Source organism: Bactrocera dorsalis, chromosome 2 (assembly GCF_023373825.1).
Source record: "Bactrocera dorsalis isolate Fly_Bdor chromosome 2, ASM2337382v1, whole genome shotgun sequence".
Taxonomy (NCBI): Eukaryota; Metazoa; Arthropoda; class Insecta; order Diptera; family Tephritidae; genus Bactrocera; species Bactrocera dorsalis.
This window is the reverse complement of record NC_064304.1, coordinates 101954718-101961765: the sequence shown is the minus strand read 5'-3', so window position 1 is coordinate 101961765 and position 7048 is coordinate 101954718.

Here is a 7048-nt window from a genome sequence, read left to right as displayed (position 1 = left end):
AGTTCAAGTCTAACTGAAATTTTTATACATTTTCTACTAGCAAATATCAAACTCTGGGATATTGTTCGGGTGTCAGCAAAACTTTTTATTAAACAAGTAAGGAAGCACTAAGTTCGGGTGTAACTGAATATTTTATACTCTCACATATTGATCAATATTATATGAATCACTAATATTTGAGAGGGTAAGAGTTGAAAAAAAATAAAAAACATTTTGAAGCACCCTAATGTACATGAAAGCTGAGGAGATATTGCCCCGATTTTACTCATTTTTGTCACAAGGTCATGCAGTGAAAACTTCTCGCGAAGATGGTCCCAAAAGTGCTCACTGACGACGAAAAATTACGGCGAGTGGAAGTGTACCAAAAAAATTTGAACATGTGGTAATCCAACGCATCTGCAGCCTCCCTACAGCCCAGATGTAAACAACGGGTTTGCATTAACGTTCGTAAAACAATGTTTTCCGACTACCAAGATGTCATGAAACGTATTATTACTGGCGTTGAGTCTTGGATCTAAGCTTAAGAATCGGAAACGATCCATCGACTGAAATCGTGGCAAATGTGAGTCGAATCAGATAAAATCCCGTCAAAGCAGGTTAAAAATCAGTATATGTGTTTCAAGACAGACTACTTTGAGGTGGATAACATAATTGGAAGCATAAATTAAGATTTTTAAAACTATGAACAAAGTGTTAATATTTTTTGTGTATAGTAGTATACTTGTATGCTATAGTCCGGTTCCAAAACAGCTTCATGGGAGAGAACGACTTATACAAAGTTTCAGAACGAGGTCAACAAAACTGAGGGACTGGTTCACGTATAGGCACTCAGATGTACCGAGCTCGACACTCAGTTCGTCGACTTCTTAATAAAGTCAGGGTATAATCATAAGTAGATATAAGATGTAAATAGATGTTGTATAAGACAATACCTATTTTTATTTAGCTTTCATGAATATTTCTCTTGCTGCCAGCTTAATTGATTTTTTGCATGAAACCAAAAATTATTTTGTTAATATAACTTGTTTTATACTTGTTTTCAAGTAAGCAAGAGTTTTGTTCCTGCGCAACCGAAAAATAAATAATGCGCCTTTGGTTGAGTTGATGATTCGGAGCAGTGTTTGAAGATATTCAGGCATAATAAGCCCTACTTTTTGCGTTGATATGTGAAAATAGAAAATAGATTGCATTGTGTTATTGGAACGTTTGAAAGATGAAATTGCCAAAAAACGGCCCTATTTGAAAAAGTAAGAAAGTGCAGTTTCACCAAGCCAATGCACCAGGTCACAAGCCAGTGAAAACTAATGCAAAAATCCATGAATTGGACTTTGATTTGCCTTTACATGCACCGTATTCTCCAGATCTGTCCTCCAGCGACTATTTCTTGTTCTCAGATCGCAAACGAATGCTCGCTGGAAAGAAATTTTTGTCGAATGTAGAGTTGATCGCCGAAACTGAGATCTATTTTGATGCAAAAAAGAAATCGTACTACAAATTTCGTATCGAAAAGTTGGAGTGTCGCTATAATCAGTGTGTCACTCTTGAAGGAAACCATGTTGATTTTAACGAATTTCAACCAAGAACAGTTGTTGTTGTTTTTGTAGCGACAGAATGCTGCCGAGTTGACAGTCCTTGGCTGGATAAAAATCCGGGTCTGTTCCGATTACGTAGACCCGACTGTCGTGGGAACGAATCAAAAACAGTGCTTTTCTATGGTAGGCTGGGGACTTTTCAATCGACCTGTTATTTGAAACAAAGACATCTCATTGCACCAAAAAATTATTTTATTTCGCTCTCCGGCTAATAAGAATTACTACTCAATGCGAACAGTTTTCTCTCCACTGCTGCTTCTGCTTTGGCTTATGCCAATTAATACTCGAAAAGAGGTTTTGAATACACGTGTGCGTTCAGTTTCTTTTCTTTTATAAAATATTTGCCATGTCATTGTCATTTTTGCTGTGTTCATTACACATACACACACACGTGCACCCTTTAAAAATGATCTATACATTTTTTAATTTTTTTATATTTTGTCGTAAATCTTCTAACGTTTGCCCACAATGACTTGCGTTTTTTTTTTTGCCAAATTTCGTTTCGATATGAGTTATTTCTATTTTATCTTTCTTACTTTGGCTGAAAACTTGCGCAACGATCAAAACTAATTTCATCATATTTAATATAATTACAACAAGAACAGAAAAGTAAGACACTAAGTTGAAGTCTAATTGGAATTTTTATGCATTTTCAACTAGCAAATATCAAACTCTAGGAAATTCTTCGGGTGTCAGCAAAACTTTTTATTAAACAAGTAAGGAAGCACTTCGTTCCGGTGTAACTGAACATTTTGTACTCTAACAGTTTGATCAATATACTCATATAACCGAAAGTTTAAGGCTTATTTAAACATATTATGTACATGGAAACTAAAGAAGAATTGACCCGATTTTACTCATTTTTGTCGCAAGGTTATGCTGTGAAAACTTCACTGTTTGACCGATATATTCGTTAAAAAGCAGGCAAATGTACTGGAGTCTACATAGGTTTACATGATGCTGATTTAGCAAGAAGTGGTGTGTTTCGGTGGCACCAGGCCTTTTTTGAGGGAAGTGGGTGCTGATGAAGACCGTGCTGGGAGACCTGCGACTTCATCAAACACCGACAATGTTACGCGTGTGCGTAAAATTTTGAACTCAAACCGTCGACTTTCGTTTCGTTTCATTGCCCAGATGTCAAATTTATCAAACTCTGTAGTTCATGACTTACTGACGGAGCACTTGAACCTGCACTAGATGCTCGCGAAGATGGTCCTAAAAGTGCTCACTGACGACGAAAAATTACGTCGAGTGGAAGTGTACCAAAAAAATTTGAACAGGTGGTATCCCAACGCTTCTGCAGCAAACACGTATCATCAAATAATCGAAATTGAGTTTTTTATTGCTTACGATTCACTACATCATATTACATACAATTTTCAACTTTCACTGTGCGATATAACCAATAAATAACCAATATATAATCTATATAACCGTTTTATAACCAAAACTCAAATTTTGTTTCAATATGAGTTATTTCTATTTTATCGTTTTTTCTTCGTTACACCAAAAATTTATTTTATTTCGCTTCTTTTGGGTTTTCAACGCTTAGTAGCGGTAGTTACATATTATATATTATGAGAGAGCGACTGGAAGACAATTTTTCTTCAGAAGCGCTTCAAGCGAAACAGACTCACCTCAAATCTTCGATGTATGTAGATTCAGTTTAAGCATTACTAGATACTCATAGAAGGTGCTAACGAAAAACTTGTGGATATATGTACATACTTAATAGAAATCCTATTCTAAATTATGTTTGTATTTTTGGAGAAAACTATTGGTATTTTTTTCTTTTCCTTCTACTTGCTTCTAAGCATGTCAATTATCTTATTTTTATTATTAAATATATTTATTGTTTACCAGCGAAATAATTCGACGCTTTCGGTAGCGCCAATGCAAATATAGGAACATGGCAAACAAAGTGTACAAGTTTTGCATACAAATGCTTGAGCGATAAACCAACGCTTTCTGGCAGGTGTGCGCACATCCACATGTTGGCAAAAATATCAATAAATAAAAATAATTAATAAAATATGATTTCGTGCTAAGTCTTTATATATTTTTTACCATACTATGTATGTAAATGCTGTGATATTATTTTAATTTTTCAATAGTCTACCTACCATATTCAGTGGAATTTTTAGAGAGTATTCAACAAATGTTTGAAATAGATGACCTTGAGACGATAGTCGTACTGATAGTCAGACATCGCGAGGTCTTTGTAAACTCTAGATAACTACTAATACTGTAATCCTAAGTCCTCTCAAATACCCAAGCGAATAAATTTAACTAACAAAACTTGGACGTTTCCTTGTCGTCATAATAGCTTGAGCTCTCAATGGTCATGCCTTTCTGATTTCTATTACAATACCTGAAATATATATTCCATATCAATTCATCAAATATGCAATACAAATATTCTAACGACCAATAAACAAGGAGTTCATCAGCTAAATTTGGTGAATAATAAATTTTTACGCGGCTATAGAAAACCAAAAATGGATTGACTGCGCATGAAAAACCCATTGAAACACGAGTACTTATTTCTCGAAAACCATACGTCAATTATGAAGAAGTGATTGTATTCATACGCAATGCTTTTTATCGTTTATCGCTATTCCTAGCGCCTTAATACAAGCATTTATGCAAATCATGCGCAAATGTTTGCGATTTCAACAAAAAAAATTTTTTTTAAATTAATACCAAAGCCAAAAATAAAGTTAAATGAAATAATTTAATTATGTAACAAAAGTAAACTACGAAACTCCGAGGGTATTTCCCGCCACGAATATTTTTTAAACCGTATTGATCGTAAAAAAATTACTTAAAATTTCACTGGCTGAAACTGAAATGACAAAAAATAGTAAAACTTTCTTCATAACTTTAAAATTCTTAATTTATTCGTCAAAATCGATGTCGTCCCCTTCAAAGTAATCCTCTTTGACCCCAATAAACTTGTGCAACGTTTTTCCCAATTATTGAAATAGTTTTTAAAGTCAATTTCTGGAATAGCCTTCAATGCGCGTAGCGATTCACGTTTAATGTCCTCAATTGACTCAAAACGATTTCTATGGAGCGCTCATTTGATTTTGCTGAACAGCCAGAAGTCACTTGGTGTGAGACGGTGCTTCAACGTGGTGCAAAACCAAGATCTAAGAATCATCGCCTGCAATATTATAATACGTGTCGTGACATCTTGGTAATAGGAAAGCACAGACAGCCATGAACGCGACGCCGTTTTTCGAATTTGGAACCAATCATGCTTTCACTTCTCTTAGGCCCAAATAATCTTTCGAAATAGTCTTAACTGGTCCCTCTGATAATCCAACGAAGACTGTACCATATGATCTCTGACTGTTTATCGTCAATTCCCAAGCACCAATTCCTTTATTTTATTGACGTGTCGATCATCAGTTGATGTTGATGGTCGCCCTGGACCCGGTTTGTCGTCAACACGCTCTCGACCCTCTTTGAATAATGAATAATTTGTACCAATGAAAAATACTTGCTCGCAACAAACAATTATCACCGTCACATTTAAAATTGCCGAAACTTAACTTAGAAATCATATCATCTTTATTGGAAAATCAGGTACTTCTCAGTTAATTGCGGAAAGTGCTCGTCGGGGTCGTACTTAGCTTAATTTTTCGGAGTCACCAGGAAGAACAAAGCGACGGCGATTAGCTCATCTGAACCATTGTATGAGTTCACTGTTTCTGTTTTGCGCAATGAACTTCAAATCTAAAAGTTTTGGACAGCAGATCACAATGAAGTAATTTTACCCGTAATGGAGGCTGCCATGAAAAATGCAATATTTGTTGTCCATAAAAAACTTCGTGAATAGCAAAATATCCTTTAATAAACAATTTTAAATAAAGAAAAATTGTTCAAGGTCCATTTTTATACTACATATTTAAAATAATTTGATAGATTTGTGGTGAAAATTTCACTGAAAGCATTTATGACACCGTTTTCATACAAGTCGAACCACTATGAACTGGTGGCGGTAACAAACTATATTTTGTAGTTTTTAATGTGAGACTAAAGCTATTTTATTTTTTTCTGAAGTGCTTACTTTTTTTGATTTTGTTTTTTTTTCTAACAAACGAAGAGTTTTTTCGGTTGTTTCATTTAAATAAAAAATTGTCTCAACTTTGTTTGGACACTGCGTGTATTTCCTGCTTTAGGCGGAACATTGCTGTTATAATGCTTAGCACGCATTGTTTTCTTCAGCTTTGATCTCATATTTTGGTCGGAACTGGAAATAGTTGAAATGCTTTTACTATATACATAAATGTCTGCATATACGTATACTAGAGGACCCGCCCAAGTTTTACTGTGGCTGTTACATAGGTAGTACTACTAATACCATCTATATGATTTCTATTAGTTAGATTATAAATATTATTTAAGGAATAATCGCATTTTTGGTGAAGCAACTTGTGTTAGTTTACAAAAAAATGAATCATAAAGAATTTCGTGCGTTAAGAAAGAATTGGTTTTTGGGGTAAAAATACTATTGAATTTGGGCTGTGCATCAGTGAAATCAATCGAGTCCAATCGATTGTCAGCCTAGTGGACTGCATATTAAGAAACGGTTCTCAAGCGTGAAAAGACAAAAAAATCGGCTGGCAAGGTTATGGCATCAGTCTTTTGGGATGCCCGTGGTATATTATTCATCGAATGATAAATGAGCCAGTTTTAATTCATTGCATTGTGTATTTGATTGCAGTTCTATTCTACCATTCCTAATATTTAGCAATTTTAATATTTTTCAGGAAGGATCAGTTTGAAATTGTACGCATATATGTATTCATCGTTCCCGCTTAAATATTGCATTGCTCTGTGCAATGCTTCGAAAAGATTTCTGTATATCTCAAATTTTAATAGACCTTTTTATCAACACTTCAGTTATGCCACTATTTTTTATGCCAGACCTTTTGCAATTGTAAATTGCCTGTCAAGATACCCCCTCCGATAGTTAGCACGTATGAAAAAATTTTATAGCTACCCATAGATGTATTGAATGACCCAATTTATTACTTAAGAACGAACAACTCTGTCCACAATATGAAAACTTGATCTAGAGATGTCGCCTTTTACTTTGGCATCGTTTTGTTTAATGCACGTTTACGCCAATTTAAGGTTTGAATATTGAATACTGCGATGGTAGCGCCATCCATCGGTCAAACATTTAAAATTAGCAATTAATTACAAATGAAAAATTAATTTAAAAAATAATTTAAAAAAACATTTTCCAGTGGACCAAATTGTAAATCTAAACCATTCTCGAATCTCCTTGAACATACACACAAAATTTCATCAAAATCGGTCCATCCGTTTAGGAGCAGTTCAAATGCAAACACACGGTCAGAAGATTTATATATATAAAGATAGCCATTTCATATTGATGAATTGACACAATAATATGAACACATTAATTCTTTTTCGTAGTA